Genomic DNA, 11,031 nt, shown 5'->3' on the forward strand with positions numbered 1-11,031 from the left:
CGGATGAACTTCCAGGTCTTCCACCAAAACGGGAGATTGACTTTGCCATCGATGTGTTACCCGATACTAAGCCAATATCTATTCCTCCCTATAGAATGGCTCCTGCAGAATTAAAACAGTTGAAGGAACAATTGAAGGATTTGCTTGAGAAAGGATTTATTAGGCCTAGTTTGTTGCTGTGGGGAGCACCTGTATTATTTGTAAGAAAGAAAGATGGTTCCTTGCGAATGTGTATTGATTACAGGCCTAAATAAAGTGACGATCAAGAATAAATATCCACTTCCGAGGATTGATGATACATTTGATCAATTACAGGGTGCTAAATGGTTCTCAAAGATAGATTTAAGATTCAGGTATCATCATGTGAGAGTTAGGGAGAAGGACATTCCAAAGACAGCCTTTAGAACTAGATATGGTCATTTCGAGTTTCGGGCAATGTCGTTTGGGTTAACTAATGCACCAGTGGTGTTCATGGATTTAATGAATAGTGTGTTGAGACCTTTTCTGGATTCATTTGTGATTGTACTTATCGATGATATCCTGGTATACTCTCGGTCTGAGGCAGAGCATGCAAATCATCTACGTGATGTCCTTAGAGTTCTTCAAGCTCGGGAGCTGTATGCAAATTTTTCAAAATGTGAGTTTTGGTTGAATTCTGTGACCTTTCTAGGGTATATTATTTTAGCTGATGGTATTCGGGTGGATATCCAGAAGATTAAAGTTGTAAAGACTTGAGCGAGACTTACGACACCTACGGAGGTTCGTAGTTTTCTAGGTTTGGCTGGTTATTACTGAAGATTTGTAGAAGGATTTGTCACGACCCAACCCCATGGGCCACGACTGGCGCCCTACTTAGGCACCCAAACGGACATACAAACAAAATCATCATAGCAAATCTTAACACGAATTTCAAATTCATCATTTTTAAACAGATTTGAGAATGAATATTTTCTTGCGCGATTGCGCGTACAAAACATCATATCAGAATCAGAAGAGGCGGCGGAATATACCTCGCTGAACATATGCACATATATCAAAAATCTGGCAAGGCTATCAAATATGTCAAAAGCCGACTAGGCTATCAAATGGCGCAACGGCCCAAAACACATATACAAATGCACGCCGACAAGGCTGCCATAACGAATAGAATCATACAAACACATCGGAACAGAAGTAGGCACACACACCCACAAATACGTCTACAGACCTCTAAACAGACAAACTGAATCATATGGCGGGACAGGGCCCCGCCGTACCCCTGAACAAATACATATATACATAGCGAACAAATATATACCAAAATGTATGCTCTGAAATGAGAAGAGCACTCCAAACAGCAGAAGGGGATGTCCTAAACCGGTGAATCACCAAACTGTGCGTCTGTACCTGCGGGCATGAAACGCAGCCCCCGAAGAAAGAGGGTCAGTACGAAATATGTACTGAGTATGCAAAGCAGAATATACAGAAAACGAACCTGAGACATAAACGAAACAGAAGTACCGAACATAAGTGCAAATCCAATCATATCAAAATGTTTAGTTTCAAATATGTAAGTCATGCGTAGGGTACAGAAGAATATGGTCGCCCGCCCGTCGATGGCGCCATAACACAGCATAACACCAGAAAGGTTTCAAATCTCTGTATCCCCGTCACATATCACATCACCGCATAACGCCATACACAGCATAACACCAAATATAAGTGGAACCCGACCCTCTTTTGCGAGTAGCTCGGTGAACCATAAACACAGCATAACTCCGGAGTATAACAAAGTGCGCACGACAACAGAACCGGCCCGGGACACGGCGAAAGGAATAACAGAATGCACGAATAGAGCCGTGAGTAGTCATATGCATAAAATCATTATCATAAATTCAAACATAAGCAAAATGATCATATTTGAAAATCGAAATACTAGTCATACTAAATTCTTTCAAAGATTCTCCGGATTTCATAAAGGAAAGTCGCGGGACCCACGGGTAAGTATTTACCCGAGTCGGGCCCGCCTATGAAAAACATACATATCATATGTCATATAGACTTCTACAAAAATATTAGAGTAAGCCGAGCATGTTTGTGAAAGATATGGCATTCCAAAAATTACAAACTTCTTTAAAGTGAACCCTTTTTATGCAAAATTCGGAAAACGATTATTTCAAAGACATAAGGGTTCATATTTCATCAAATCATACATAAGAGTGCCAAAGAACATATACGGATCATAACATGCTCGGATTTCGGATTTGGAATTTCCTTAAGGCTCTAATTTAGCCTATGTAAAACTAAGACATGCCAAAAAGAAAGGAAGTTGCCTTACATACCTCGTACGCACTCCAAGATGGCCAATCTAAAGTAAATTCCAATCTACTCCTCGGGCTCCCCAAGGTCTACAAATATTCCAATGAATATCCAATCATTAGCTAAGGGCACTTAAGCCATCCATTCCAAACTAATCATTAAATTCTACGGAAAATTCGGCAGCATTTCCCCTGTAAATAGGCCATCCCGAGAATTTATCTCGCTCAAAATCAACAACAACAACCACAATAACCAACCTAACAACATCAATAATAAATTCGGAAGGCAAAATAACATTAATAGCTCTCTTTTTCATCATTCGACAACTTTCCAATTATTCAATTCAATGGCTTACTTTCAAGCCAACAAGGCTACAACATCTAACTAATACATGCATCTGTCTACAGACCTCTACTAGAATAAAAGTTGTACAAAGTACGGGACAGGGCCCCGTCGTACCCATAAGCATGTACATCTCAAAAGGCTAGCATACCAAAACAGACTGCAACTCCGGATCAATGGAGCGCACTGACCACTACTGGATAGAAGTCCTACTAAGCTAGACCACCTGTCGGTCTACCTGAACCTGCGGGCATGAACGCAGCCCCCCCTCCCCCCCTCCCGCTCCCCAGCAATGGGGAGTCAGTACGGATAACGTACCTAGTATGAAAGGCATAAGAACCATATGTATATACAAGAATCATGAATAAGATCTAAATTCATAAGCTGAAATGATTATCTGCATGTACTTGTATGAACTAGCATCTGTATAAATCTGTGTAACTGACAATGCCTTTGTGGGCGCATAATATGCATGCTCATTCCAATCAATGTAGGTCATACATATATATACGCATATGCATGTATAACGCCTGTCAAGCCTCTATGGAATCCCATCCTTTCATATCGGCCTCTCTGCGGCCATCATCATATACATTGTTGCGGTACGTGCAGCCCGATCCTTATATTATCATCATGGTGCACCAGTTGATCAGGTGGTAATTCGTGTATAATGCTTATCTCTCTTCTCATACCCCACATATATCTAATATTCGCGTATATAACGTCTTCTGGTCACAGGTCAATGCACATAGATATATAATGAATGTAATGCATGAATAAACTGTATACATAGAACTGGACCCATGAACAAAAGGAACACTCATAAATAAGGTACATGAACATCAACGACTGAAGTACTCCTAATGCTTCTAAGAGTGGAGTAATATGGAAGCTCGCTTACTCGCTTGTTGGCTCATATTATAGGATCATGCCAAAGGAAAGAAAGGATAGCCTTAACATACCTTGAAGTATATCCAATCGTCCAACTTTTACCTCTTGAACTTGTAAATCCACAATTAAGATTGTTATATCCCGCATTTTTCGCATTCGGATAATTTGAGGTAATTGCGGGAGATTAAGAGCAAGACTATAATTTTGATCTTGTTTGGTGTATAAGTTGTTTATAAAAATTTTGAAGTGGGAATATTAAGAAAGGTCAAGGGCATAAAGGGGAATTCGCAATATGACTCGTGGAAATATGAAGAAAGACGAAGGGCAAATTTGGAATTTGGAAATTAATTTTTCATGAATTGTAGAACAAAAAAATAGTTGGGCTTGGAAATTTTTAAGGAAATAAGAGGGCCCAACCGGCCATGGGCTTGGGCCAAGCCCATGGGGGATTTAATTTAGGAAATATAAAAGATGACTAGGTCATCTTTGCTCCATAATTCTCTAGAAATTTCAAGAGAGCAAAAATAAGAGAAGGGAGGAGAAAGTTCTAGGGCCATTCGGCCAAGCCTAGGATCAACAAGAAATCTTGGAAAAAAAATTCTTCAAAAATCATTCTCTACTAATTAAAGGGTCCTTAACAAGGTGGAGTTGTTGTTGAAGCAAGAAAAATTCATAATCATACAAGTTGCCAAGTTGTAGTCAAGTGAGAAGTTGAAGAATAAAGGTGAGTGTTAATCTTGTTTTATGTGTTATGTATGGTTTATATGTGTTGTAGTATGCCAAAATGGATGAAAGAAATATAGTGTATGGCCGTGTATATATATATATATATATATATATATATATATATATATATATATATATATATATATATATATATATATATATGTGTGTGTGTAGGAGCCATGCTTCAATTATTTTAATTAGTGTTTGGTTGTTATTGTTGTGAATGATATGTGGAAAATGGAAGTTGAATGAATTTGGAGAGATTGTGGTGTGCATGCTTGATGTTAACCGTGTGTGTGTGCATGGCATAGGTGGCCGTGAACATGGCTTATGTAACCATGAATGTGTGTTGAATTGTTGAGGAACAATGAGCAAGTTGTAATTAATATTCTAGTTGTTGTGTTGTTGATCATGGTGGCCGAATATGGTGATGTTGTGTGGGACAATCAGATTGATTTTATGTAGTGTTTTGATTGTTGTCGTTATGCGTTCCATAATGAAAACGAAGTTGTAATCGTTGTGGAAGCGTCGAAGAAGTTAATTTGACGTTAGCGTAAATTCTTATATTTGCATGAATGATGTTGTGAATGTGTAGAATGATAGTGAAGTCCATAAATGTGGAAGAAAGTAATGTATGGATCGCTAGTGTGATTGTTGAATTCATGTTGATAGTTTGGCCGGGTTTGAATTCCCGGATTGTGTTTGACGAGAATTTGACTAAATTGAATGTCGAGGATGGTATATTTACAGAGGAGGTGCTGCCGAAATTTTGGTAGCCAAGTATTACCTTAAGATTTCAACTCTAAGTATACTAATGAGAGTTTTGGGTAAAAATGACCAATTTGCAGATTTCGACGAGATTGCGACGTGAATTTGGAATAGCAGAAAGGAGCGGAAGAGGTATGTAAGGCTTCACCCTTCTTTCTATGGCATGTCTTAGTTGTAATAAGTTGGGTACGAGCCTCGGGGACAACTCGGTTTCCCGGAATCCGCACCTAAAGTTTTCCACTTTTTGTTCAATAGAATTGAACTAGAAAGTGTGCCAATTGTTGGAAAAACCTCCTACGCCCTTAGAACTTGTATAAATGGGACCCGATTACCCTAAGACCCTCACAAGTAACGCTATGACACGTAACATACGTAAATCGTATACGCTACCTCATCCGGCCCGAGGTGGGCCCGTTACTCTCGGATTTTCCTATAGTCGTGGCTGACTTACTTGAAGTAAATCCAAAGGGGACTTTTGATCCCAATCTCGTTACCGAATGATAAGTACTATGACTACTCTAACGAGAATGTTTCTATGAGGATAATGATACTGACAATGTTAGACAAGAGAATGTACCTTTGATAAGTACGACCGGAACGACTCTATGACTAAGATGACTAAGCTAAGTATCTTATGTAAACATGAAAGTGATACACTAATTTTTGAATCGTATTCATATTTCCTAGTTATATCTTTATTTTCTCCGACTCCAAAGCCTATGACGGTCATCTATGATGCCCACGATTTCATTCTACGGTTACTGTAATACTATTCTCCGTTGATAGTCTCGCCTTAAAATACTTATTCCTTCAAGGTGAGACAAAGCTATAACTAGCATTCCATAACGTAATCGGAGGTCACCGACCTTACGTCACTCCGATGGATACATGATTTTCCTTGGCTCTTGTGTGCTTATATGATATATGTATATAAAATAGGTATATGTGTATGGATATGTATATATAAATAAGATAAGTAATTGTATATGAGACATGTATATGTATAAAAGATAAGCAAATGTATATGTATATGTGTATGGGGAAAGGGGAAGGGTCACTGTTATATCACCACCTGATTCAGTTGGATTCCATCCTGGAAGCGGGATATGGGAGAGCCGTACGCGGCGTCTGTATATATATAATGCATGCTACCTATATATGATGTAATGTGTTGGGACACCGTTGGGGAGGGGGCTTGGGAGAGTCGATGTATTCGGCGTCTGTAAATGTGAATCAAAAATACTGTTCACTGAAATGTACTGTTTTCTGTACACGGGAATAAGTAATATATAAATGTTAATTCCTATGCTTATGAAAAGAAACGTTTCAAAGACGAAAGGACAAGCCTACATGACAGCCGGCCTGAAAAGGGGCCTTCCTATGCACAGGTTACTTTCTCGCCTCGTTATATGCCTTGTGACTCCATGATATTATTAATCGTACTCTATGTTACTGCTTGTATTATTTTCTATGCCTTACATACTCGGTACACTATTCGTACTGACGATCCTTCTTGTGGACGCTGCGTTCCATGCCGCGCAGGTCAGCAGACAGGTGGACTTGATCCTTAGTAGCTCTGCCAGCAGTACTCTACAGCGCTCCAGTCGTTCCGGAGCCTTATTTCAGTGGTACTATTTTGTGTATATATAATCTCGGACACGATAGTACTCGGCCCTTTCTATGTATAAGTGTACTATGTCTAGAGGCTCGTAGGCAGATATGTACAGTCAGTCAAGTATAGTTAGATATATGGTGTTTTGGCATGTTAATGTTGTTGTATAAAGTGCTAACGAAGTTTATTAGCCTATGTTCAGAATGACGCTGCTAATGTTAATGTTCAAAAAAAAAAATATGGCTCTGTTACACGGCTTGCTAAGAGGTAAAGGTAATATGACAGATAAGGGGTGCTCGGTACAAGTATCGGGTACTCGTCACGGCCCTAGTCGGGTCGTGACAAAGATAACATAGGCCTTAATTAGACTATTTACCTCGCTTACTAACCATCTTTAAAAACATATAGAGCTTAACGAGTCATGGACAACATTTCCCTTGTAAGCTCAACAACCCTTCGACTTCTCATTCAATCTAACATCAACCACAATACCCACAACAACAATGACAACACATATATATATATATATATATATATATATATATATATATATATATATATATATATATATATATATCAAAATATAATTAAACCCATTTCCAATCATCTCTTAATATAACCCCAAATCACTATCTTACCCTTCATCAACTTATCACTTTCATAAGTATCCTCTCTCTACTTAAAATCACTTAAACTCTTGATAATCAACTGAAATATAAGGGTAGAAATTATTTACATACCTCGAGGGGTCTAAGATTCCAAGAATCACTTCAACTCCAACTTCCTAAGCTTCACAACCTTGAAAAAACCCTAGAAACAACCTTCTTCTTCACAAGCTTGGGTTTACGGGATTCGGATCTTGCCAAATCTCCACTAATATGATATAAATGTTGGGAGTAAATATACTAGGGTTTTTCTCTGATTTGCAGGAGAGAAAATGAGAAATAGAGTCGTGGATCACATATTTATACTTAGAACTAAAAAGTTCCAGCGATGCAGTTTGACGAGCGGGTCAACGTGTCAACGGTCCGTCGACTTGCTTCGTCGACCTGTGCCTGCAGATTCAAGGCTGCGGAAACATAACGACGCCGCACAACGACGATCCGTCAACCATGTTGACGACCCGTTGACAATGACTAATGTCTGCAGATTTCTCAGATTCAGCTCAGATCGCGTCGATTCGATTCGTTCAACTTCTAATCCTGCAAATTGCCAGGAATACCTACTGGTACCTTTGTACACGGGGCAAGACACTTTCCACTTCCAAAACTCGAGCTCGGGTCTCTATTCCAAAGGCGTATCCGACTAGGAAACCATAGGTTCTCCTACGACGAAAACGAGAGGCGTAACACTTCCTAAGTTTTACAGAATCAGTAACATACTCCAAACTATCTGCTATTTCCCTTGAAAGTGAATTCAAAATCCACGCTGTGACCATGTCGTCACATCTTTCCCATTGACGAACTTTTGTAGAATCTGCCTTTGATTTCTTACATTCACCAGTAACAAAACCTAGCTTATTTTTCACAGATAGGGATCTTAGGGTAGTTCTCTTCCATGAAATCCAATACCATCGAATGGTACATGAACCAATACAATACCATCATTATCAGAGGGATGTATGTACAAGCAAGGGACTACCTACATCGATTATGACTTTTGTAGCTTCTATGGTTTGATTTGTTGTCTCTGCGGTTTGATTTTCAACTACCATATTGATTCAATTTCTTCAATTCACTTTGATTGCAATTCAATTGTGACATTCACTTCACTCAATTTTAGAAAAGAGAAACAAACATATGATCGAAAACAAACCCTAAGAAAACACTTTCAATTCGAAAGCTTATTGAATCAATTAGATTGATTTTGCGGAAAACATTGTCAAGCTGAAGGAGACAAGCCTTCACTCTGATGCCATATCAAAACTGAGCTCACCTTCAATGGTGATGCACGGTAGAACTCGAGAGAGAAGAAGAGCAAGGAAGAGAGAAATCAAAAACTGCACAAATCATAAAATGGGAAATGAAAACTTGATTTCCAGACACTGTACATTGAGTATATATACAAGACAGAATCTAACCTATTGAACTGACCTAATCGTACCGTACCGAACTGATTTTTAGATTTTTTTTTAATAAAATCGAAGGTTTTAAAATAAATCGATAACTGTACCGAATAATTAGAGTGGGTTTTTTATTTTATAAAAAATACCGAACCGAACCGAATAAATACATATGTAGAAATACATTTTATATATCATAAGTTATATTACATAGCTTTAGATATCCTTGGGATGAATTTAAATGGAGAGGGCTATAACTTATAAAACTTAAACCTATCTGTCGACCCTATTGAAACAAAATACATAAAGTCTCGAACACTACTACATGATAATATCATCAACTCCTCCAAAAGAAGAAAAGGTTTGGTTTCTCCTCCTCTTCTTTTTGTTTATATTTTTTCTAAATTTTTATGTTCTTATTCCAATTAGCAATGATAGTAACTACATATAACTTCATACTGCAAATTCTTTACCTAATTATTTTAGTACAATTACTCTTCCATAACTTTTTAATCCTTGTTTTTTGTATTGCAATAGGTGACTTTTAAAAAAATACCAAAAATTAACCGAACCGTACCGATACTGAAGAAATACCGATCTCATTGGGACGGTTTTCAAAATTTAATTTTGGTTATATATAGTAGAATAACCGAAAAATTAATATGGTATAAATTGTTACAAAAAACAAGTTGAACCGAACCATTGACACCCCTAGATATGAGTTCGCTAAAAGTTAGTAATTTTAATCCAAGTTTTATATTTATCGTATAAAGTATTTAATATATACATATCACTTATTAGAACTCAATAATTCAAAAAAGTTGGAATAAAGTCATAAATTTCAAGTCCTCACTCCATAACATTGTATTTTAGTATTCCCTCTATTTCAAATTATTTGTCATTATTACTAAAAATAGTTATCTCAAATTATTTGTCGTTTTAGGAGTTCAAGGCATATTAATTATTTTTCTCCATTTTATTCTTAGTAGAATTTTGTCATTAATGGAGATGACACATAAAAAGAATAAACATTTAATAGAGAGATTATAACTTAGACATAAATAAGAGTAAAGTTAGTCAAATACCACTCCTAATTAACATTTCCTCCGTTCACTTTTACTTGTCCATTATACAAAAAATAAATTTTCACTTTTGCTTGTCCACTTTAGCATGTCAAGAGAAAGACAAACTTTTTTTCTTCTTATTTTACCCTTGAATTATTATCTCATTTCCCAACTATTTTCCAAGCCTACTGAAATTATACACCAATTAATATGGATATTATGAGACTTTATTTATTAGTTCTTAAGGAATATATAAAGTTAAAAATAAATAAATAAAAGTGAACGAAAAAAATATTTCTTGAGCACATGTTTAAAAAACGACAAATCATTTGAGACGCAACAAGTAATTTGTAGTGTATAAATTATTGATATTGATTACCATGTCGGACAAGTTATGTATTTTTTAAAGAGAGAGCATGAAATTCTCTTTCCACCGATTCTGATGTCACAATACCTACCAAAGCTACGTTATTTGTGCAATTTTAAAATTAAGCAATTGCTTGATTAGACAGAGCATTCACCATAGAGTAAAAAATATGTCCTGGAACGCGCGTTTCTATTACTTTATTTATTGTAGGTGAAAAAAAGCAGAACCAAGAGAAATTCCACGTCATCCAAACCCACATCGACAGATTTGACACGTAGGATTGTGTGGGGCCGGCTAAGTCGGAGAAGAATAAAAGAATATGCAAACTGCACGTAAGGAATTATGCTATTGGAGTATGCGAATATCCGTTCTTGCAACCACCCACCACCCCTAGTTTTCTTGATTTTCAATTATAGCTGTGAAGCCGGCTGATCCAATTACAAAAATACCCACTGCATTACACAGGGTATTTTTATTGACATGATGATGAATTTACAGAAGTGACCTTTCCATAATTATGTGCACGTCTCTTAGGCTTTTTGCATTTTCATGTGAACAAATTGATGTATGAATAAAGAAATCCACATGGCCAGGTATCGTCAATGGGTATGTGTCACGTAGAATTTGATGATATTCAAGCTAAACATGTTTTAGTTTACATTTAGAAAGAAAAATAGGTGTATAATACTCCCTCCGTCCATTTTTACTTGTACTATATACTAAAAATAGTTATCTATTTTTACTTGTTCAGTTGAAAAATCAAGAAATAATTTATCATTTTATTCATATTTTACCTTTATTATTAATTATTAGGTTTGAAACTTCAAGGAATTATTAGTGACTGCACAACTTTTAAAGTATGTTTGATTGATTTCACTAGTTGTTAGTCTCAATTAATTTC

This window comes from Lycium barbarum, chromosome 3, assembly GCF_019175385.1.
Source record: "Lycium barbarum isolate Lr01 chromosome 3, ASM1917538v2, whole genome shotgun sequence".
NCBI classification, from domain to species: Eukaryota; Viridiplantae; Streptophyta; class Magnoliopsida; order Solanales; family Solanaceae; genus Lycium; species Lycium barbarum.